The sequence below is a fragment of the Amphiura filiformis genome, chromosome 7, assembly GCF_039555335.1.
Source record: "Amphiura filiformis chromosome 7, Afil_fr2py, whole genome shotgun sequence".
In the NCBI taxonomy this organism is placed as follows: domain Eukaryota; kingdom Metazoa; phylum Echinodermata; class Ophiuroidea; order Amphilepidida; family Amphiuridae; genus Amphiura; species Amphiura filiformis.
In genome coordinates, this window is record NC_092634.1 from 39,470,260 (window position 1) to 39,496,563 (window position 26,304).

The 26,304-nt window shown below is 35.4% G+C and overlaps 1 pseudogene; it reads right to left on the reverse strand.

Annotated features, from left to right (window-relative positions):
• LOC140157155 (polyamine-transporting ATPase 13A3-like) overlaps positions 1-26,304 on the reverse strand; it is a 141,754-nt pseudogene that overhangs the window by 13,679 nt on the left and 101,771 nt on the right.

Here is a 26,304-nt window from a genome sequence, read left to right on the forward strand (position 1 = left end):
AATGGGTGATTCCATTTTATATCTACACCCCTTGTGTAGACATTAAGGTCATGTCTACCATAACTGATGTTTGGATTTGAACTGGAATAATTCCAATAATTCATCATGACACGTTCCTGCATGTCATGCAGGACTTGAAGACCACTCGTTTCTTATAAAATCCCGGTACCTACCTCTCCATTATGTGCGTTTGCCTTCGATGGACTAGCATCGCCAGGTGTGACGGTATGTTCTTCAATCACTGGGGTATACTCGATGGTTGCTGGTTTGTCAATGCCTGGAGGTTCCGCTTCGATTTCAATCACCAGTTCTGTTTGCCCAATCATACCGCAGAGTCGTGCTACGTGGATTGCAGTTAACTTGTTATCACCTATTAAGAGCAGTTATAAACGAGTATATTTAATAATTGACCTTTTCGGTAAATCCCATAAGCCTTTGCGAGTACACCTGAGAACTCGTCATTTGACGTCACTTATGGGATTTAATGGCTTATGGGATTTACCTAAAAGGTCAAATAAAAGGAAAATGTTTCGATGAACTGGGGAATACTCGATGGTTGCTGGTCGATGATTTCTGATTATTTTCACAAAAACTATGCTAACTGGAGGAAATCGGAATTATTTATCTTCATGTATTTTCAGCAGAATCTAAATGATCTTAAATAATACCTGAAAGTAAATAATCTCGACATAAGAACGATGAATGCCTAAAGGTCAAACACATGAAAAAACCATAATCAAAAGAAATGTCAATGCAAAGACGCTATGGTCAATGTCAGTCATCAATGTCACGACCTCTAACAATAACACAAATCAACAGTTAGGCCTAGAGATAGGCAAGCTAATTTTATTACCTGTAACCATAACAGTTCGTAGATCGGCCTCCTTTAAACCATGAATGACAGCTGTAGTCTCTGGTTTTAAAGTATTTTGCATGATGATAAGACCGAGCAATTGCAAATTGGACTCAACGAATGATCTGCATATAAATAAAAAATATTATAAGATGTACGGTCAGGTTTTACCAAATTAATATAATTATCTCTGTTTATTGTATTATATTTAAGAACACCACAAACATTGATTCTGTTTACCAGGCATCAAATGATCATGATGTCATGACGTAATTATATATTAACTAATTGAAATTATATGTTAACCAATTTCATTATGTACTGTAAATATTATTCTTATGTGTTAATGTACTTTTGTTTATATATAAAACATTTGGTAGTAATCATCTAGATTTTGATTTATTGATTATATTTAGAACCACATCGTTTATGTATTGTATCTTCATAATGAATCATTGTCAATTAAAGTGTTTAACTTAATATTCCACATGAACTGGTTTTTTTTTTTCATAACTAATTGGAAACTAGTAATTGTCCTTTCATACTGAATATTTACCTGTCTATATTTTGTGCTCTGTCGTATGAAATTTCTGCTTCAAGTGGTCTCCATGCAACGGCAAGCACCCTTAATCCTTGCTGTGTGTGTTCCCTGAGGACTTGCTGAAAGTTGTTTGGCACTATAAACAAAGACATTTTGATATTGCTTGATATAATTGTAACATTATTTTATTTGTTTCTATTCTAACAACTCACTCTCTGTAACACGAACGCTTATCAATGAATACGTGGTCATTAAATATATTAAGATGGTGGATGGAACAATAATTTGTTGGCTAATATTCCATGAAGCGACTTGTGATACTAAATTTGAAATTTAATCTTTTACTTTTTGAGCCACAATGTTAGACAACACTATCCAATAGCAATTGAAGGGACAAGGGTACGGTGAAAAATTCTGTTTATTTATATAATTCCCGTCGATCATGCCACTGTTTTTCCATGTAATGTTTCCTCACAGGGAAGATGGCAATTTATTTCTTGCTTTTACGGCCCTAGCTACTATGGGCTATTTGTGGGGAGGAGATAAGTTTAAGTGACCGCTTATGGGTTCGAATTTCAACCAGCCTAATCATGAAGCTCCCGTGGCCCAGTGGTTAAGGCGCAGGTCTCGTAAACCTGAGGTCCTGGGCTCGATTCCCAGGCGGGATCACTTTTTCCACTTGTCTCCTTTATTATTTGCGACGGCGAACCTGGTGAAAAATTCTGTTTATCTGTGATTAGAAGGCTAGAAAGAGTGTAGGCTTGATACAAAGGAAGCGTAATTTTGGCGTGTGAAATATTAGGACGATGTGCGAGCGGGCACAGTTATGTTTTCTATAAAATGTCACAACAACTTTTGTGGGGCATTGTGGTTTTGTTTTTTTTTATGTCAAGCATATCTACGCATTAACAGCTGAAATGAGATAACGCTGACGAAACTTCGACCAGACACAAGTGACCTGGTGAATGAAGTCGTCGTAGATAGCTGGTCGGGGCATTTTAACAGGACAGGCCTAGGCAAGTGTAACCAACAATCGGGCTTATTACCCTGATCAGAACCGACTGTAACGAGTCCTTTTACCATGGGTCATCTGCCCCGCCTTTAACAGATGAGTCACGGGGAGAGCGGATTAAATATCTGGCCATCTGAACATATGGCCAGAATAATTTAGAAAAATATCTTTTTATGATGAGCTGATTCTTACCAGTTGCTGGATCGCAGAGGCTTATGATTGTTTCTGGTGCCCCTTTGACATACACATCCATGTTGGGAGATCCCTTCGTCTGGGTAATAACACTCATGCGTTTAAGGAGTGAAGAAAATGTAAATTGTCGTATAATACCAATTTCCTGTGATATCTGTGTACGATTTTAAAATTTACAAAACATTATGAGAACAAATGTAAAAAGTAAAAAATTAGGATAACTCTCTTTGAGAAGGTTGGTGATTCTCGAGGCACTTGATATAAGCTTTGTTTGAGTTCGGCTATAATGAAAGACTCGTCTCGTCTGAAATTCTGACAACTAAACGGAAAATGCAATACTGCGCAGGTCGGCAACCAATCACGGCGCGCATTTGCCCTGACGTCAGACGCGAACGTCTTTTTATCTATGTCTTTCTTTATATGTGTATCAGACTCTTACAGAGTCTGGTTATGCATAGCTGCAGGACAGCTATACTTTGAGCAAGAATTGCACTGTGAATAATTTTAGAAATATATTAATTAAGCCAATTTTACATGTGTATAGAAAACCATGCGATACAACTACGTCCGCTGTAAAACTAACTTTTGTTGAGCACCCTATGCAAGATAAATTAAATATATATTTACCGGTCCGTCAGCTGGGTTGTGAACAACGTTGTTATTTTCACTGTTTGGATAAACCACGGTTGGCATGTATCGGTCAAATTTGTGATTTGGATCATTTTCTTCTGGCTCATCTAATCTCTGTAAAACAGAACAAAATAAATATGTTATTTTGACCCGGGGTAATGACTATCTTGTGTTACCGATGTAGATGTGGCTTAGAGGTATATGACCACTGATCTACATGAAGTAGGTGTATATTGAATACTATTAATTGATTACATGTAAAGGTGGTAGACCGATATAATATTTACAATTCATTTGTCATAATTTGGTTAAATCCCGTAAAAACTCGATAGTTAGCATATGTGCTTACTATCGAGCGCTTTTGAAACCATGAAATTGTAACAAAGTCCGGCGCTTTACCAACTGAACTAAGACACAAATGTGCAGGTTTACTTGTTCGTATTGTGTATCGATGATTTGCTCAAACCCCTTTACACTTATGTGGATGGGGCACTTCATCTTCAAAAGCGCTAGATAGTAAGCACATATGCTAACTATCGAGTTTTTACGGTATATCATTTAAGTAGATTCCTTGGACGAGAAGTCTGATACTCACTCGGAGTCACTCCACGCATAGATAAAGTTGACGAAGCTGCCCTAAAGTAGCATAGCCTTGTTACCAGTGGCGGCACCGCCCAAACACCCCCCCCCCCCCATTTGGATCCAAAGCAACATATTATTAAAAACATTCAATTATTATGGACGAAATTACCGCCTCTGCTTATTAAAGCGAAATTATTCCGATATAACTATCTCAAATGCAAGCCACGCGTGCACATTAAATCACAAAATATACATTATTATGTCTTTTTTGTATTCAAAATGCTTGTACTGTACTTACCCATTTCAGAGCTTCAAACATTTGGATGTCCAGTGGGTCGCCTCTAAGTTCACCATCAATTAATGTGAGAGAATGGCAAGTAGCCATCGCCCACACAAACGGGCTAGGAGGTAGGTGTGAAGGATCTTCTACCATCTCAAAACTGGAACACAAAGTAAGGATAGGTAACTATATTAAAAGTTGAGTAGGTAATAAGTGGTGTCCTCTTGTTTATTGCAGTATCAGTGTCGACCTCTGTCGTTCCTTGACAGGCATGAAATAAAGTAACATATGATAAACACTATTCGAAATCTTGAATTGAGTTCAATTATAAAACAAAAATTACCCTTCTTTTGTGATAGGACGACAATTATAGTACCTAAAATAAAGTTTCAAGTAATTTAAAGACTGTTCGCCGATATTAAAAAGGCTAATAAGTTATAGTAACAAATTATACTCAACAGTCTATTTTGTCTGCCAATATTTATTAAAAACAAGGGGAGCATCAAAGGGATATCATCATCTATAGCCGTGTAATAACAAAATGCATCTTTTAAATATCTGAGGAGCAGTTTCTATGGGCAAACAATTATCTGATCTTAGTCATATTAATATACCACTGTTCAATGTCTTCTGACAAAAACTGTAAAAAATCCAAGACATTGATTTCGAAATTTTGCCATTTTAGTGTCATTCAACCAATACTGTGATAGCGCCATCATTGTTTGATCACAAAGAATGGTCGAGTGAACATTTTAAAAGTTTAATCAAAGATCACTAGACGTGTACTTCTGCTTCAATTTCTACAATAATTAATTGTATGTACAATCTTGAAAAGTGCATACTGATATGCTTCACTGTGATTGTTGTTTGTGCGGTGGTTGTGTTGTTGTTACTGTTGTTTTTGCTTCTATTTCTTATATTTTGAATAAAATATATGTCCTTACTTTTCTTTGCTGACTGGTGATACTGCAAGCAGCTCTAAATGATCCTCTGTTAGCGTTCCCGTCTGTAGACATATTTAAATACAAGAAATGGAACTGTATCGTGTAGGAATTCATAACTAATTCTCGGAGTCATAATTTGCTCAACTTCAAGCTTTCAATGTGTATCGCTGGACCTTGGTCATATCCTGGTATGCCCATTATCTATACCAATCAGAATGTGACCGGTTTGTGTCGTTACACAATGACTGTCCCATAGGTGACCAGAATATTTGCTCTAAGAATTGGGTAAGAATTACACACTATGTTTTAATCACATCGGGCTAACCGCTAAGTTTACAAACACCAATATGTAAATAAAATTAAATAAAAGCAAAACGGGCTTTCATTGAATCTTCCTTCCAGGCTAACACTTCAAAATAACAACGAGATCCAAAAACGAAAACAAAAAGAGAAATCAAAACTAAAAAGATAAAAGGCTCTGAGTAATTTTTGAGATAATATGTGAAATGGACCGCAATTAAGTCATTTTAGGACGTAAGAACAAAATGTATAGCTTACCTTATCAAAGCAAAGCACATCTAGACTACCACTGATGTTTATTCTTTGTGGACTTATGCAGAAAATGCCTAATGCCTTGAGTCTCCTTTGAGCTGTAACCATACCGATGGTCATGGCTGCTGGTAGCGCGGGCGGGACGGCGATGGTGAATATGTCCAGAGCCTTCAGGATGATATCAATCGTCTCGGCCTAATGAGGTCGGATAAATATTCAAACAAAGGCAAATTTTTAATTTAGATCACCACATACATCTTCCAGCTGTTGAACATGTGCATTACTGGCAAGGTAAATATTTTTACATGTCAAAAGGATTTTTGTGATGAATTTGATATTGTAAAATACTTACGTGATGGAGGACCTTTATTGTGATGACATATACAAAACCACAGAATGCTGTAAAAAAGCATAATTACATTGTTCTTTAGACATGGTACAGAAATACTGGTTAATATTAAGGTATGCTGATCAAATGATTAAAATAAACAAGTTGATGTATTAAGTCACCTAAATATTGACAAATGCATGTAAGTATTCCAAACACAACCTGGTGGCCAAACTAAACAGCCGTATATTGTCAGTTTACAAGTGATCATAATCTGGTCATAATACGGCAGTTTATGATTAGGCACTTACATTAAAAACTGACTTCGGCTTTCTTTACTTAAAAATAAACCCCAAATGAGTCAATTTACAAAATCGGGTCAGAATTGGGAATCGAACCGGGACCGGTGTATTCCAAAACGAATCTTTGTACCACTACACCAGGCAGGGGCGTAGCAAGAGCCTCAGGGGTCCATGGACAAGGATCAGTGTGAGGCTCTTTTAACATCTCCTTTATACAGCCATATCCCTAACCTACGCTTTTGCTCGGGGCTCCTGAACCCTCAGGGCGCCTGGACTTCCTCCACCCTGTCTACCTGCTAGCTACGTACACCATTGACACCAGGGATGAGCTGCCAAGGTTACGATTCTCTAATTCGATATGGCCTTCACGAAATTAATCACAATATGCACCCAAAGAAGATTATCGCCACAATGCACCTTGATTTTGCAAAAGACCCTAAAACTGGTTCCTGATGCAGACAGGTTCCCATTGGATTGGTAGACGAAAGCAATATCACTGGGGCTCTTAGGTTTTGGATGGTATTTTTGGGTAACTGGAGGTCCCACGTACTCATTACAGGTGTTAAAATAAAAAAATGAAGAGCTCGCAAAAGAAAGACTGATGTTCACTGATGTATGTGGACCGCGACCTTCTCTGTGCAAACATTTTCAGAAGGCTATATATAGTTCCTGTTAGATGCACAAATCCAATAGAGCATGAAATTGCTTGTGTGCACGTGAAAGAACTTTATAATCCTTTCCCGGCGCATGTGTGTATAATAGATATGTCATAGTTTAGTCTGGCTGAAAAAGGTCAATTTCACATAAGTATTCTGTGATGCTGTGAAAATCGTCTTGTATTATATAGAAAATAGGTACATATAATACAGAGGGTGCTATATATTGCCTATCATAAACTGTCGTATATAATCCGATTATGATCGTATGACCATATACGGCAGATTAGTTGGGCGACCAGGTTGCCCAACAAAATGGCTTATGAACGATGACAATGTGATTTGCGAGAAGAACAATAACATTATAGAGCACGGTGGCCGAGCGGAACGGGCTACGACTCATAATCGGAAGGATGCGGGTTCGAGCCCCGGCGACGCCATCGTGTTGTGCCCTTGAGTAAGGCACTTTATCTCGATTACTCCTCTCCACCCAGGTGTGAAATGGGGAGCTGTTATGAATACTGTCCATTGAGCGCCGCCCAAAGGTATGAGCATGCCTTGGACATTGTATGGCAGCTGACATATTCTAACGACGGCGGAATAAATGTAAAGCGCTTTGGTACATGTTCACATGTGAAAGGCGCTGTATAAATACCAACATTTATTATACTTACCAATGGAAGCCAATACCCCGATGAATTTAAGGGCATCTCTGTGTAGCTTGAAGTCAATTGGTTTGGGGGAATAAGATCGATCTTACTAGCGCTCCCTTGGCTGTCGAAAACCCTGTTTATGTTGACAATAAAAAAGACGAATGTTTGGAAATGAAATAGTATGTTAATATTTAAGTGTTGTAAAAGTAGCCTTACATTAATTGCATCCATTGTTTACAAAATAAATACTGTATACTCTATTTTGACAGACGCCCAAATGTGCTACATTTGCGTTCTTGTACTATGATTAGAAAGAGGTTAAATTATTATATTTATGTTCAGGAACTGCAATGGAACCCAAACACTCCCTGTGGAAGCCATGACCTTAATCTCCCACATAGGGATGTAGATTTCAAAAACCCTTTACAATTCACACTCAATGTGTCGAAGATTAAGTTCATGTCTTCCCTGGGTTGGGTATTATTTAAAATAGAATTATAGCCCAATGACCGATACATTCAACGGATAACAGGTGTTCTCTTAATGTGCATACTCAGCAAACACCAAAAAAATGTTTTTAAAATATTTTTCAAATCGTTTTAACAAGGTTGATGTGTTTAAAGATTAGAAAAACGTTTACATTATGTAGCAATTTTGTTTATTTTGTTGTTAAACTGTTTTAAACTATTTTTAAACATTTACAAAAATCGTTTTTCAACATTATTGACAAGACACTCTCTTCTACTTAGAATTAAAACTAGGATGAAGAGGATTGTGTCTTCATTAACTTATCAGTCATACAATGGCTTATTGCAACTGAAATCCATATACCCCTTATGGAAGACATTACCTTAATCTTCCACACACAGAGTATCAAATGGGTTTATCTGAATGGGTGACTCCATTTGTAATCTACACCCCTGTGTGGAGGGATTAAGGTCATGTCTTCCACAGTGGGTGTATGGATTTCTAATAGAATAGCTAAATATGAATTTAAATCATTCCAATACTACATATGTCAAACCCATCAGAGGCCACCGGACATCCGACGGTTGTGTATTCAATCCGCCCCTACTCATACCTGTCCCCACAACGACTCCTAAGATTCTGTTCCCTCCACTTCGACGTCCCTGTAAGATTTCGGTGCCACAGAACAGCGTGTGACGCTTGTGTATTTCCGTGTCATACATCATAGGACAGTCACTTGGTGTAACTGGAGGGTTGGGTAGAGATGTCTTTGTGATAGGTACCGATTCACCTGTTGTGGTAATTAAAAACAATAATTAACTTCCTGTCGGTTAAAGCCATATTATAACATTTGCCCTTAATATTTTTCAAAATTCTTATTTTTACACGATTATATCGAACGTCATTAAACCAACATACCCTGCACAAATCAAGACCCTGGGTGCTGTAGTTTTGTCAAAATCCGAAAATTACACCCCCCCCCCTCCGAAAAATGCCACCAGCAAATTTACCCTAAGGCAATGAGGCCATTAAGCGAATCTTATTGTATGGTGTATGTGTTTAACATTTCTGTCAAAAGAATCGGTTTAAAAAAGTACGAAAAAGAATATACTAAGTACACCAAATAAATCATATCTATCCTCAAAAAGATAAGAGTAAATGTGACCTGCTACAACAAAATGAGTATAAAGTCACGGGGATTTGCCATTTGGTCTAATACCATTTTGTCTAATATCCATTTCGTCTACATCCATTTCGTCTAAACCCAGGTCTATATCCCCTACGTTCAATAATCATTTGGTCCTTTAACCATTTGGTCCTTTAACCATTTGGTCCGATAACCATTTGGTCTTTAAATAACCAATAGGTCTAAAACCATTTAGTCTAACAACCATTTAGTGTAATACTCATTTTGTCTATAACCAATAGGTCTAATAGCCATTTGGTCTAATAGCCATTTGGTCTACACACCATTTAGTCTTACAAGCATTTAGTTTATTAATAAATAGACAAAATGGTATTAGACTAACTGGTTATTAGACCATATGAGTATTAGACCTAACGGTTATTAGACGAAACGGTTATCAGACCAAATAGTTATTAAAGAAATATTAGACCAAATGGTTATTAGACTATATGGTTAGTAGACACACCGGTTATTAGACCAAACAATGTTAGACTAAATGGACATTATGCTATATGATTATTAGACTAGGTGGCAATTAGCCTTTCTGGTAATAGACCAATTGAATATAGACTAAACAGGAATTAGACGAAATGATATTAGACCAATTAATGGCAATAGACCAAAGTCACAAGTTGGTAGTTTCGAGACATCCTGACTCTCTGGGTTGGTGTTCTTTGTTTGCCGCGCACCTGAACATAGACGATGACCTGAACAAGCCAGTAGTATGTCCTTCGCGAAGGGCCCATTGTGCCCCCATTCACAAAGGACATACAGACATACTTCTGGCTATAACAGGTGCGTGTGAAACAAAGAACACCAACGCAGCAGCCAGGGCGTTTTGAAACTACCAACTTGCGACTTTACGCTCATTTCCTCGCAGCAGAAGGACATTACAACTCTATACAGATTCAAATATTAATTATTTATTTGAAATATGTCTGGAATACAACAACGTATTAATTAATTGAATTTCGGAATATATGCTTATAAAAATATATGGTTTTTTTTTAAATACTGCCAAAAGGCAAATTTGCTATTTCATATTTTGTTTGATTCTGGACAAACATGTGACCTCGTTCTATGAAAACAGTGTCTAGCGAATGGTCTGGATATTACATCAAATATTCATAAACAAAATCATAATTTAACAACTCTATTTGTCAAATCTGCCGCGGTACAGTGTTATGTTATGACTCGTATAATTAACAGAATTCGTTGAGGCCATCTTATACTGTAAAGATAAATATTGAATAAATTAGTCAAGCAATATAAACGGATTTGACTTCAAATTGTCTCACTTCTTGTTTGTGTCCGTGTAAAGATATGCAGTGTTATTCACTGAGGTTTTACACTCTTGCGGTGCATTATCTATTTCTAATTATGCATTATTTCAATTAACCGTCATGCACTGATTCATTATTATGAATTATTAGTTTTTAATTAAACAGAGAGAGAGAAATAGAAAAGAAAGAGAAAGAAAAAGAAAGATAGGAAAAAAGAAAGAAAGAAAGAAAGAAAGAAAGAAAGAAAGAAAGAAAGAAAGAAAGAAAGAAAAGGTAACTACTTCATAAACTTAAGAGAAAGAAAGGAAGAACGAAAGGAAGAACGAAAGAAAGATAAGAAAGAAAGAAAGAAAGAAAGAAAGAAAGAAAGAAAGAAAGAAAGAAAGAAAGAAAGAAAAGAAGGTAACTTATGAATTCTGCCTTATCGTTGTTATCATATACACCATGAAACCTATACAAATGGATTTCCGACGTTTATTCTGGATAAAATAATCTCATGCCCGTAGAACATCTATACTTGATATATTTAACATTATATCTAAGCTTATCTAGCCCAATCTTTAAAATGAGTCAAGACTGCTTTTATAATCGGGATGAGGCTGTTGGATTATGGCGGCATATAGTGGCTGTAATTGGCTCTCTCTGCAGACAGAATCGTGTCAAAATCAATGTTGATTTGTCACCTCTTACAAGATGGGTGAACCAACTCAACCTAACGCAAATGAAAAAGCGATACGTTTAGTCATAGACTCTGGAAGATATATAGTTCAGTTCGATACTTTATATCAAATATGCGGGCCTCATTACACTGCGGATTGATCTTTCTGACATGCTTCCTATGCCTGTAAAAGTAGACCCCTTTTCGCGCAATACATTTTTTGTGTTCAAATTTACGGATGAAGACGACAACCTGTAGGTCATGAATTCATCGTTTTGAATATTTGAGGGCATTTTCACCACGCAACTTTCATCATGCAAAACTCAATATGCATGATATTAAAATAACACGAATACTGAATTTTGGCTAATATCATGAATATTGCGTCTTGCTTGGTGCAAGCTGAGTAGTGAAAATGCGCTCAATGATTTACGAACGATGAATTCATGACCTACAATTGGTCACTTTCTATATTCTTCCTGCCAATTTGAACCTAAAATTTTATAGGAATTTATTTGTAAAGGCGTGGCAAGCGCGTCAGAATTCCCGGCTAAATGGTACTGAAGTATCGACAAGTATATTCGTATAATTTATATCCATTATGGTATTATGGGTTTGCCCAAGCAACAATGGAAAGGATTGTGTTTTATTTTCTGAAAATTTACAAACAAACAAACAAACAACACGTGCATGTCACTGTAGCACATTTGTATAGAAGCAATAACTAAAACTTCCTATTGCAATTTCTGCTACAGCATCATATTTATCAATTCTATTTGCGATAATTGTCTTTTATCATAACCATTCTTAAGAAAAATCAATTGCTCTAGTTTAGTTTTCTGAATCCAAGGTCTGAGATCCGAGGTCAAGTCAAAGTCACATAAGCTTGAGGAAATCCGTCTTTAAAATTTGTTGGTAAACAGAAAGCAACCTACTCTCTCTATCTGTGTTAAGCTGTATTTTGCGTCAGTCGCTAAGCGACGACCGAACGCCTTTTCACCAATGAGGTAGAAAAATTTGTGCTGCTTTGGAAACTGATTGGTTAAAATTCAGTAGCTGGTCGCGCAGCGATTGAATATAAATTCAGCTTAAGGTCTGGATGGGTTGTGGTCGCGTTGTCTTTACAATCAATCGAATTGATTCATTGGTGGTTGTATTTCAGTTCAATAAAAACTGTAATGGGCTATTCTAGTTCAAATCCTTACACCCGTATGGAAAACCATAGTAAAATCACAGGGATGCAGACTTCCAATGGAGTCACCTAGTCACCCATTTGAAATTCACACGCCCTGTGTGGAAAATTAAGGTCATATCTTCCATACATGCATGAAGGCAGTGGCGTAGCAAATGGGAGCCGTCCCGATATTTAAGATTTTTAGACTTTTTTAAAAACTTTTTTGCCCATTTTTGACCATTTTCGTCAATGTTTGAGCCCCTTAAAATTTGTCTTGCCCCCCTCTGAAAAAGTGCTGGCTACGCCACTGCACAGGGGAGTGTCGGTTTCAAATAGAATAGCCCGTTTCAAGAAGTCTTTGAATGCCAAGGACATATAAAAATCAAATGTGTATACTCTAGGGAAAGGTCGTGTTGGGTAATTCTTTAAATAATATGTTGAAGATGGGAGGAAAAACATGGCAATTAAGTAACAACGTGACAAAGAAGTAATTATGTTTAAAATAATTACACAAGTATTCAATGAACAGCTGGTCACTGAACTGCGGTGATTTGATATATATCTGTGAACATTTAATTGTACATTAATTGTACTGACATCAAGGAGTTTATTTAACGTCAAGATTGGATAATCCCGTAGCTATTATTAGCAATGCTTTTAGAAGGTAATGGGTAAAGGGAAGAAATTGACATTAATTTTGTTTCATCTGCGACATGATGAAAATGTAATTCAAGATAATACTGATCATATCATCTTGTTTTTTCCCGGTATTGGTTTTATTTTGTTTTGTTTTATTTTAACTCTCGTCTATAACTAGATCATTTTTGTAAAACATCTAACAAAGAGTTGGGGGTAGATGCAATCCCCTTCTGGGTTTGTCTATGAATGTGGTACCAATGGATAGATATGCGTCTCCTCTTGACATTGATACCAAACAACGTACAAACATCTTCAGGGTGAGGTCGTAGAGCCAAAATCATATTCGCTAAACTGAGCGCAAATGACGGGCGTGCAAATTACATGGAGCTATTTGGTGGTTTGAGCGTTTTAGACGAAGGTTAATTTATTTCATTTTGTCGATGCTGTTTGGTTTTTCACGTTCTTCTTCGATCGTCTTGTGTATTCATTTTAATTTGTTCTGATACTTAAGGGGTTGTTTGGAATGACAGGTGAGTCAGGGGTCAAAAACAAAATTTTTACCTTTTTGACCTCAGCACATGTGTATGTATGATCTGCCATACAAAAATTAAAAAAACAATACCTCAAAGTATCATTTTTTAATGTTTTTTGTCATAAGCACGCTTTTCTACAAATTTCATCTGTTTGTACCGGGGCGTGTCTGTTGCCAGGTAGGCCTACATGACAGCATAGACACACACGTTACAACCTTGAATAATAATACAGAATTGTGACGTTATATTCTTCTTAACCTATCTTAGAACTGCCTATTATTCCAATTGTTATACTGTTCTGGTTGGTTTATTGCATATGTATAGAAATTATGCAATATGACGTCGAGCATGACAGAGTCACCTTCATTCAAATAAAATTCAGGTACCCGTAAGGTACCACGGAGCAATTCGCACGATAATACAATAAAACAGATGAAAGGTATAAATGGTTGTGGAATCGAATTGCAGACCTGTCCCTCTGTCACCTTAGAACTGCATCTCGTAGGCAATGGTAGGTAATAAACCAAGCGGAACGGTATAACAATGGAAATAACAGCATGTCTTGGTCTCAATTCAAGATGTGCAATTTGGACACACCTACTCGTTGGCTGATTTATACTTCAACAGTTCCTCAAAGCTATATCAGAAAAGCCACTATCTCATTGTTCATTGGCCCGCAGTATGCGCTCGTCCCGGGGCACTCAACTTTCGAATTGATGGGTAGGCCTATATGTGCCTACAACCAGCGTCGCGAAGTAGGCGCATATCAGTACAAAACGTTGGGGTTTTTTTATAAAAAAAGGTCATTATGTACAAACAAAATGAAAAAGGGGTCATTGGGTATAATATTTTGAAAACTGAAGGTGCCCGGTCATCGGGTATAGTCGGCTTCAAAAGGGGGCATATATTGACAGGCACATACCGTCACCTCTAAAGTTGATGCCCCCCCGGGTGCTCGCATTATATTTTGTTCATGGCTCGGCTTTTAAAACTCCCACACATCACAATAAGGCTATTGAAAAGTGTATAGAATAGCTAATGATAGACCGGTCCCTGCGATTAGTCGCGGACCCGAGCGACAATATAGTAAACACATCGAGTTTATAACACAAGTGACAGTAGTCGTGAATTATGGAGGGTTTCATTGAACTTCTACCAGCAAAATATGGAATAATACTAACACAAGACACCAATCGAGATGATGATACCAGCCATAATGGAAGGCTTGTATTTGACCTTCTTATGAATCCAATTTCGTGGCGAGAAGTTAAAAAGGTAATGTATATTTCAAGAAATTTGGGTTCAAAAATTCCGTATCACCTAGTCACGATTATCGCACTTTCAGTTTCCTACGCGTTTGAACGGGAATTGGATTGCGTACTTTTTCGATGTCTAGTGAGCAAATTTTTTCAATATTTTGAGAAAATGATGTCAAATTTTCTATTCTGTATTGTTTGGTAATAATGTCTTTTGCCAATAGTATGTTTAAAGTTGTAATTTTGTGTTTTTGATCGCAAAGATCGGATATTTTCGTTCCCGATTCGAATTCTGAACCCTTCGCAAGGGTGCCGATTTCAGCAGAACTTTGACGATAATTTTGCCTTTTTGGACACTAAAATGCTTTCGATCCTCAATTTTGTTTCAACCGAGTCTTAAATTAGCAAGCACAATACGGTTGGTACCACTTTTATATACATTGATGAAATTTTAAAGATTTTTTTTCAAGTTTCTAACCGGCGCAAATCGTTAAGTGTGTATTTCCCATTGACATCCAAAATGGGAAATACGAGTCTGATGGACATAGGAACGGCGTCCATGAGACTCGGCGAGTCTAGTATCACCTCGTATCATCAATTCCGTAAATATGGCGTATAGAGGCACAACTTGACAATAAACTGAACTATTTAAACGTAAAGGACGCACTGGATACACATAAATTTGTGTTTCCTTGCTGGCGGAATAGTTGCAAAACTCTTTTTTGTCAAAAAAGTTGGACAATTTATGAATTATGATTGGCAAAATAGCGAAAGGAAATAGACTTTTCCAACCATGTAAAACTACACTGGGTTGTTGACATGGTCGACATACATAAAGGCATATGCATGTTCCTAAAGTAGGAGGTAAGTACTATAATTAATTGTTTAAAGTGCTCAACATACCAGCAAAAAGTCATAGGGTCATCAGAGTACAGGGACTTTGTGAAATACTGGGTAAAAAAAAAGTGCGTGAGCCGATATGCAACATCAAATATAAAAGCCGATTTACATAATTTCCCATGACCTTACAGACGTGATCGTGCTCAAATATAAAACTATAGAGTTTGGTCCTTGATATGCACCATCAATTGTGTACTTGTGATCAATATTGCTAGGCAAACAATCACAGCAAACATGCCAAAATCCTCCCATTTCTCCTCCATTTACACACATATAAACCCATCCCTTAAGTAATGAATCTACAGAATTTACGGAACAAAACATATTCTGATTATATTTACTAAAACCACAGAATAAACGGATACTTTTGAATACTCGAGAATGGCTAAACCTATCAAACATTTGTATTTAACATTAAATAAACTAAATATTTAATAATGACTATTTGACACTAATTCTGCAGTTCTATTTTATTCGCCTTTAAAGGAAACGTTATCAATTGCAATATTCAAATACGAAACTTATTTTGATGAAATGGACATTGTGTTTTTATCTTTGGTACCTAGTATAAATGAGTAGGCTTATTTTAAGTTGGTATTTGTACGATTGTCTACAATTGTTACAAATGCTATGTTCCATAATCCATATACTAAAAGCCGACCATCAACCTATTGGTTCTTTTTACTTCATTGCTATTAAAAGTACATCTTGTCGATGATGACCTAAAGTGTAAGAATATGGCCGTAACAATGTAATATCAGCGCCAGCTACACGCAGGTGTAATGACTGTAGGTCAACCAATATGGACTGGACAAAGGTTGGTATATATTCTTTAATGTCCATAAAGAGTATAAAAACGTAAAAATTCTTTCAGAAAAAAATGTATCTATCTCAGATTTTTTATGTAAAGTAGCTCAAAATTAGGATAATTTTGTAGAAGAATTTTGTACGTTCTGATAATTTTGTTATTTAACAAATGAAACCATGTGAAATTTTTTGTCACATAATTTTGGCGGGAAAATCTGTTAAGGTCGAACATATTTGGACATCATGTCGTCTGTATTCAATTTGATGAGAAATCGGATTAAATAACATTTCTATGGATACGACATTGATGCATGTTTGTAACATTATTTCATCCACTTCTTATGAAAGAATTTACATACAAATATGCCGCCAAGGTGTTTGTAAAATGTCGATATCGTAGAAAATATACCGATTGTGATATTTGGATATTGATTTGCTGATGACAGGTGGTGAGGACGGTTGTTTTGTATCAAGGTGTTTCATTAAGTTGATACTTGGGTGTGCATCACGTGAGGTGAGTATAAGGAGGACGTATCTCCTATGGCTACCCTGGGATATCATATAGGTGGCGTATACTTATTGTCGACATTTTATTGAAGAAAATATAGGTAGTATTTCATAATAGTGAAAATGGAATGTTGGTTATTTTGTTGTCTGGAGTACAGTAAACCATGTTTAAAATGCTATTTGTCCCTGGAGAATGCATTAAGATATATCATTTCATCAAAAGTAATTTCGTATGTGAAACAAATGTTTCAATCTAAAGGTATCTGTTTTAATTTTTTTTAAATAACCAATACCTGTTTTTGTTCTGTAAATGCATTCAATACTATTGAAAGTGTCAGAACAAGTTCGAACGAATACACAAGAAGTTCGAACATACAAAACCAAAATAAAAAGACCCAGCATCAACAAGGTCAAATAAACGAACTCTTGTCTAAAACGCTCGAACAAATCGCCAAATATCTCCATGTAATTGTATGACCAAACATTCGCGCTCAGTTTAGCGAATATGTTTTTGACTCTACAACCTTACACTGAAGATATCTGTACTTTTTTTGGTAGCAATGGAAGACACATGCCTACTCATTGCTACCACATTCATAGACATTTTATTGCAAAGGGTATTGCATTAACCCAAACCCTTTAGATTTTTTACAAAAAATGCTTCAGTTAGACGAGGGTTAAAATAAAACCAATACCGGAAAAACAAAACAAGATGATAATTTTTATGATGTTATATGAATCCCATTTTCATCATATGATTCTGGCATGTGTGTTCTTCGCTTAGATTGACTGCTTTAAGGAGTTTTACCTAATTCCGTTTTAAAAAGAGAGCTAGCCGCCAATTATGTACCTCACAGGATGCAAATGTTAATAGAACATCTTTTTAAGCAGGTAAATAACAGAAACTTATACAAGTGGCAGCTATTTCAGGAAACAAATATTTATACGCGTACGGCGATTGGAGACGCGATAGGGTATCATGTATGAGACTGATGTTTCATTTTTTATTATTTATATCAGACATTTTTTCCCTCAATATTTCATCCATTCTGGTAATCTGATATTGGCAAGAAAAGACAGGTTACAATGAGGTAAGCGGTTTTCTCACCCAGCCAGGTATATCGTAAGAAACAGAACTTGTGTCTCCTTTCTCGTGTTTACTATTACACTTATATTAAAATATCTAACGTACTTTTCGAATCAAATATTACTTGTTCTCATCTGATCTTATACTTCTTTTCGTAAAAATATCAAAGCAGGATACTCTACTTTTTTCCCATCTTCTGAGATATTACATATCAAGATTACTAATTAGTCTACTTTAGTAGACCATTTTAATTTATCATCCCTCTAATCCCTCTGAACGTGGAAAGGCCACCAATCCTGTTCTGATCAAACAGAAAAAAAAAAAAAATGTTTTTCTCTGGGCAGACCGGTCACTGGGATTGTGTTTTATGCATGGAATGGTATGAATTGTTTATCAAAAAGGGAATGCAAAGCAGTCTAAGACGTATTAGCCAAAGCCTAAGACATTTGTGTCATATTGGTGTTACAGTTATTTCACAAATATATCAAGTTATTCTAGTATATTGATAATATATAATATATGATATAATATAATTCCAATGAAACTGTAAAATAACCTAAAAAGATGAAAGTAAGTCAGTACCTGACATTGTTAATTACATCACTGTTACCGCAATGGAATGTAATGCAATTAAAATAAAGGCTACTGCATCACAATGTATACCTATTACATCTATTTATCAGTGAGCCATTTTAAATGTAATGGAAAAGTTTCACGTCTCTAAATAAATTGCGTATTTGTGACCTGATACAACGAAATGAGCGTTAAGTCGCAAGTTGGTAGTTTCCAGACGTCCTGGCTGCTGCAATGGTGTTCTTTGTTTCACACGCACCTGTTCAAGTCAAAAGTATGTTTGTATGTCCTTTGTGAATGGGGGCACTATGTGCCATTCACGAAGGACATACTACTGGCGTGCACAGGTGATCGGCAAACAAAGGATGTTTTAAAACTGCCGAATTGCGACTCTACGCTCATTTCGTGCTAGCATTTTGTGAAAATGAAAAATACAACCTTAATTTTGGGCAAAAATAGTGTACAATTGAACATTTTTCCACGTTTCGCGCGCACATGTAACCCTGATACGCCACTGAACATATAAAATACTGTGACCTCCAAAAGGATTTTTTACAGACCACACTGGTTACTATCATTGATACAAACACAGACGCAACAAAATAACGATTTTCACGATGCTATGTATTTTAAATATCTCAATAAATGACATTACTGACGCAGAAACTGGGTGCAACACATTGACAAACGAGACTTCTCCGTAGTCTACTTGCCCATTGTACATACTCTGGCTATTGCATTTTACATACAACTCTGATTTGTAATTTGCGTACAATTGATAGATTTTCACATCTGATCTTTTCAATCACCGCACTCCCTCTGTTTGCTAGCTTCCCAAGTCATTTTTACTTGGGCTTTCGCGATCAATAAAACGTAGATTCCAAAATCAGAAATGTTCAGTAAGCATCATAATTATGCCAAGATATATAGCTTTCGATAACTTATGTATACTTTACTTTTACTGTCACCAATTATATAAACATTTTATGACTAGATCATTTATTGAATACTTTACTTGTGATAAACATCTGTATAATTTAGAGTTCAACTGAATGCGTTCATTATGATTAATACTTTTTTTTTTATTTATCAAAAATCAACTATGGCATAGTCTAAGTACTTACCTGTTAACATGCTTTCATTGACTATACATGTACCACTGATGAGAACTGCATCGCATGTCATGGTGCAGCCCCGTAATGGTAGCGCTATTAAATCACCCGGAACCAGCTCTTTTTCAGAGACTTCTTGAAATCCTGTTTTGTTATTGGAAAAAATAAGATAAACACATTTTTTTTGTTAACAATGAATCGCTTAAGAAATAACTTACTGACAAAGTAAGAAATACAACACTGTTTACAGCTATGATATCGGAAACATTGTTCTGACTAAAGGTATAATTTATTGAAACACGTGTAATTGAAAGACACAATAATGTTTTCAGCAAAGGTATTAGTGTAGCAAGTAAGGTGTTCATATAAGTAAAGTTGTAAGGTGTTCATATAGCAAGCATTAGTTATCTTTACCAAAATGAATACAGCCCATTTTGGGGATACTTTCATTAGAAGCGAAGTTGTCTAACCAATTCTGGCAATACCTTTACTGTCAATTTACTTGAGGCAAAGTTTTCTTACTAATTTCGGATATACCTTTACTGAAAACAAACTTGTATTGCTCATTTCGGCGATGATAATGCTCTATTTATTTTGGCAATACCTTTACTGAAGATGACTTGCCAATTTCGGCAATATCGTTGCCAAAAAAACCGTTAATTTTAATACCCTCTTCGACCTTTGGTTTAAACATACTTGCCTTACAGTTTAGGAATACATTTGATGAAGTTGTGTTGCAAAAAAAAGAAAGTTAATTTTAATACCCTCTTCGACCGTTGGTTTAAACATACTTGCCTTACAGTTTAGGAATACATTTGATGAAGTTGTGTTACCAATTCAGCAATGCATGCCTTCACTGAAAGAAAACTGATCTCACCATGATTTACAAATTGTGGCAATGTATCTAGGCACAATTGGTAAGTCAAATTTGTTTTATGCAAAGATATACTGCTGAATTAGTTAGACAAGTTTGTTTTCATAAAAGGTAATGGAGAAAAGGCATGTTAGGACAACTTTGTTTTCAGCAAATGCGTTCCTGAATTCGTAAGGCAAGTATGTAGTTAAACTGTAATAGGATGTAATACCGAAAAGACATTGATGTATTAATAACACAACTTTGTTTTCAGCAAAATGTATTTCTGAATTGGTATAAGGCAAGTAAGTCTTTACCAAAGGTATAGTCGGATTGCGGGATTGAATGCATTGCCACAATATGTAAGTCATGAATGGTGAGTCTATTTTCTTTTCAGAAAAGGCATAATAGCTGAATTGCTTGGACAAGTTTTCTTTCATTGAAGGCATGCATTGCTGAATTGGTAACACAACTTTATTTCCAGCAAATATGTTCCTGAACTGTAAGGCAAGTATATTTGATCCAAAGATCAAAGGGGATAATACAGTTGGTATTGAAATTAACTTTCTTTCTTTCTTTGCAACGATTTTGCCGAAATTGGTGAGTCATCTTTCAGTAAAGGTATTGCGAGAATATATGTTGCATATCATCGCCGAAATGAGCAATACAAGTTTGTTTTCAGTAAAAGTATATCCAAAATTAGTAAGAAAACCTTGCCTCAAGTAAATTGACAGTAAAGGTATTGCCAGAATTGGTTAGACAACTTTGCTTCTAATGAAAGTATCCTCAAAATGGATAGAACAACTTTGCTTTCAGTAAAGTTATTGCCGGATTTAGTAAGAGAAGTTTGTTTTCAGTAAAGATTTTGTCAAAATTGGGAAGACAGTGTTGTTTTCAGCCAAAGGTATTACCAAACTATTGATTTGTTGTATGAAAACCTGATTTTTAGCAATAATTCGAAAAAAATAATAGACAAGAAAACAAAGTTCAATTCCGGAGAACAGGTGAACAAGAATGACTTGGCAATACATATCTATGTGTCGACATTTCCCCTTTGGGTAACAGTCTGGCTTTGAACAAGTGTTAGTCTGCGGACTACCTACATATTCAAATTAATATAGGGGCTCATAGTCATAGGGAGATAAAAAACATGGTTCACAAAGGAGCTACTACTATGATACACTGGACAAGATGACGTCGGTATTAGAAAATACATGATTGTTGCAAGTTTTGCTTTTGGCTAAAAATAAACACAATTCATCACATTTTAATACTTATTTCTGACAAAAATACATAATCCCATGAGTAATAGAACTATATTTGCTGATTGGTTAAAAGAAGACTATTATGATTTATCCAACCAATCAGCAACATGGTAAGATTGGTGGTAGGGCTTATGAGCTAAAAATATTTAGAAGCCGTATTTTAATTGGTCACGCAGATGAATAATCAATAAATTAACCAATCAGAAACGCTGTAATAAAGGCATTAGTTCTCAGTGGGTTAAAATAACGTACCTGATTCCCCGCGACACACTGTGACCATTGCTGATGATTCAACCATTGCTCGCAGGGTAATACTTTGCTATAAACGGTAACAAAAATAGAGAACAATTAACAATAGGAATATAAAAATTGTCGCGTATTAATCAATACCGTCTACCTCCTCGAAGATATTTTTGGTAAAAATGTAGGTCATCATATTTAGGATGCTGTTATTTGCTTTCTTATCAATGGAATTACGATATGTGCTGGTTGTCCTAGTTTTAAGAATTTGAAGAAAAAAATGTAATTTTAAAGACATTCCTGAGTTATTCGTGCCATCTTAAGAAAGGAAGCAAAAAATAGAAAAATCAATCTAATATTAATGAAAAATTTCCAAAAATAACATTGTATTTTTCAACCTGAACTTACTTACTTCACAACGAATTTGACCACAAATATTTTAGTCTCAACTGCAGGGTGTTTTTGGTAAAATGTTTCTTTGTTTTGGTTTTGTTATGTTCCTTTTTATCATGTATCATTTTTGACATTTGACATCTACGACGATAGACTTCTCCGTAGTCCACTTGCCCATTCTGCATACTCTGGCCATTACATTACATTACATTACATAAATCAGAGTTTTATGCTTAAAAGCATAAAACTCTGATTTATATTGATTTGTGTGCAACTGATAGATTTTCACATCTGTATCGGATCTTTTCAGTAACCGCACTCCCTCTGTTTGTTAGCTTCCCGAGGATTTTCGGAGTTCGCTATCAATAAACTGGTAGATTCCAAAATCAGAATTGTTCAGTATTAAAGTGAGCCATTATAATTATGCAAGATAATGTTGGATTCAGTTACTTTTATTGTCACTAATCATCTGATATTCTTAATTCTTTATGACCATTTTACTATTGAATACTTTAATTTTAATAAACATCAGTATAGTTCAAATGGGTTCATCATGACTATTAATAACATATTTTTAATAAAATTCGACTATGGCATAGTCTACTACAACGACGGAGTTGTTAGTATTTTTTCTCTCTCGAAGAATTCGTAAAGTGACCTCAGCAGTTCTGGGTTACACACATTATCTGTTCTCAAGAGAAATAATTGTGGTTTGGTAACAACCGATTTGGTACTTATTTAAAAATACAATATTTGTTTTATTTGAATAAATGCCTCTCAAGAGACATATTATATGATATGTAATTGAGTGTACGATACAAGATGATGACACAATTATACATACTTAATTCATTGATCTGTAAATGCACCATGGGTAATTAGTTAGCATAATCAACTGTTTGCCAAACTCCCATGAGGAAATAATCTAATTAGGAGTAGCCATACATATTTGATTTGCAATGGTTAAATTGAGCATAAATATATAGTCCGTAATTGTAACTGGCCGAATTCTTACTCGTGTCACGTGGTCATATTACAATAATATGTACCTTACAGTAGAGGCTGGTTTGCACGAAATTGTGGTGGCTAAGCCTGCTTTGGGAAAACAGGTTACTGTGTTTATCTAGAATACAACCGATTTACCCCTACCACTAAATTGATCAGTCAATGCCAGGTGTGTGTTTTGTTTATTTGTTTAATTTTTGTGTATTTTTGTTGTTGTTGGTTTTTGTTTTTGATAAGTGCGAAAGGAAGTTGACAATTGTACACAAATTACGCTTCCATTTGGACGGTACAAGGGAGAAGCGAGATAATTTTCTTACAAACAAGGGTCTTATAATGTGTGCATGTGCGCGTAACCCCACAAATATTACCTGCTGGTTGGCTACAATGCTATTTTATTCAGCCAATCAGCAACATGGTAAGAATCAGTTGTACAGCTAGGGAGGATAGAGATTAAATATTTAGAAGCTGAATTTTAATTGGTCACTCACATGAATACATGTATATCGCGTAATTATTTACCAATCAGAAACGTTGTAAGAGAGGCAGTAGTTCTCATGAGTTAAAGATTATTGTCATTATCCTCATTCAGCAAATGTAAATCAAGGTTTGGAATAAAATTAGTAATAAAATATACTTGATTCGAAGTCTTGATGCAAGAAATCCATTCTAGGTGTTTGGAAATATGCAATTGAGCACATGTGTGGCGTCCTGTAAAAAGTCTATAATGTGTGTTATTGAGAGGTGCCACTTCACTTGCAATCTCATTTGATCCCAGATAGGTATAAAAGCTGGATACCACAAAATGCTCAAAAAGTGACAGCGCGATACTCAAATAACTCTACAAGTGCACTCTTTCTATAGATATTTTCAGCATTTTATTAAATTGAACATTCTACAAAATATATATTTTTTAGAACGGTTGAACGAGACTTTTGAAAAATACTGAAGCAACACTGCAATAGCACATTCATGTATATTAGCAAACATATCTTGTGTCTCATAAACATTTCACATAAATCTACGGTAAAGTATCGAACAGCTTTAATGTTTAATTTTTACATACATGTAACATCCACATTGTAAAATTTATAAAACATCTGACAAAAAGCATGATTTGATTTAAAAAATGAAAAGAACATGCAAGTAAAAAGCAATGAAATTCAATGGTATGATTCACATTAGTTTATCCCTTATATGGGGTAATCTATACTTATCAAATGAAACCGTAGACAATAAGCCGTAAGTCTAGGTTCTGACTTGAGCAAAGGTATATTATTTCAAGGGCATATTGCCGGGACGTGTTGGTATCTCTTACATGCATTGGTTGACGAGGATCATGACATTGCTTTATATGTAACCGTGATATAAAATACTTCCTATTTAAAGTCTGTTTACTGAGAACTAATTAATAATTAATTGAACTCATTTATTCCACCTGATGATGTGGCTCTGATTAATTTTTTTTTGGATAATACATCACTGCGATTGTTTCTATTGAGCGCATTGAATATGACATTTTAATGGTTCAAGACTAGCCACTAGACAATTAAAATAGTATATTTCCAAAACTGTTAATGTTTAAATATCTTTACAAAAGTCGTATAAGTGCTATGAACAATATAAAAAGTAATACATTGTTACATTCATGCACACGTTTCCAAATCAGGATGCTTGCATAAAAAATAACATTTATTTTTGTGTGTAAATTTACCGTGCTAGAAAATTGATAGCCAGCATTTTATAACGCCTTTTTCATATAAGTATCATTTTCGTAGTGTATCAAAATCCCCCCATATCTCCATTCTTTTCGCAGTTTGTCTTTTACCTTATGTCGATTGCTGTTACAATAATTGTTCTGCACGATATCGCATTCTTCCCTCAGTCTATTTAACCCCCATAAAATATTCATTTGTAAGTATTGTATTTCACTCATTCGCACGTCTATGTAACCATTCAATATATTCCCATTTATAGAGCGTTTCTCCTCAAAATCCCAAAATTCGAATTACCATCGAAGTTTATGGAGTAAAAGCATGAAAATCCGGGAGTAAAACAATTTCTATGAGTAGAAGATATTGATAATTAGTATTACTGGAAATAAACGCTTGCATCTATAAATTCGAACAGCAATTAGGACAAGTCATCCAAAATAAGCACATAATTGCTGTGTATGAAAAATCAACCTAAATGTCTGAGAATTCTATGATCAAAATAGACCTCATGTCGCCAAGCTGTTGTGTAACAGACCTAGCTTTTTAGTATTTTTCATTCAGTGGTCAAATTAATCTTAAGATCATTACTGGACTACATGTATGTAAAAGGCGTTAAGGTTGAAAAGGTTATGAACACATCATTTCTTTAATCACGCCGAAATTGTAGCAATTGCGCGTATCTCGTAATAAAATTGGCTCTCCACTATGTATGTAATGTTATGGTCAGCGTTTACAATGGGTATTGATCAAATGAATTGCAGTATAATCACAAATTCAAGTATATTTCAACTATTTATAAGATTCTTAATTACAGCTCTGACGAATACCAATTTTTCTCAAAAAATAATAACACACTGATAACAAAAGTTATGTATATTATAGGGGCAAGGAATCCAGTTACTACACTGGAATTTCAGTAACTCGAGACAAGCGGTACGTTATTTATGATAAGAAAAGAGGTACCGCAAGAATGTACCTAATTTATTAAGGCCGTGTAAAATTAATATTTTGGTTCTCGTCCCTCCCTCCTCAATTTCTGGGATTTGTCAGATTTTTTTTTTTTTTTTAGATTTTTCAATTTTTTAGACTTTGGAATGATTTATGAAATCTTCATACATATAAATAAGT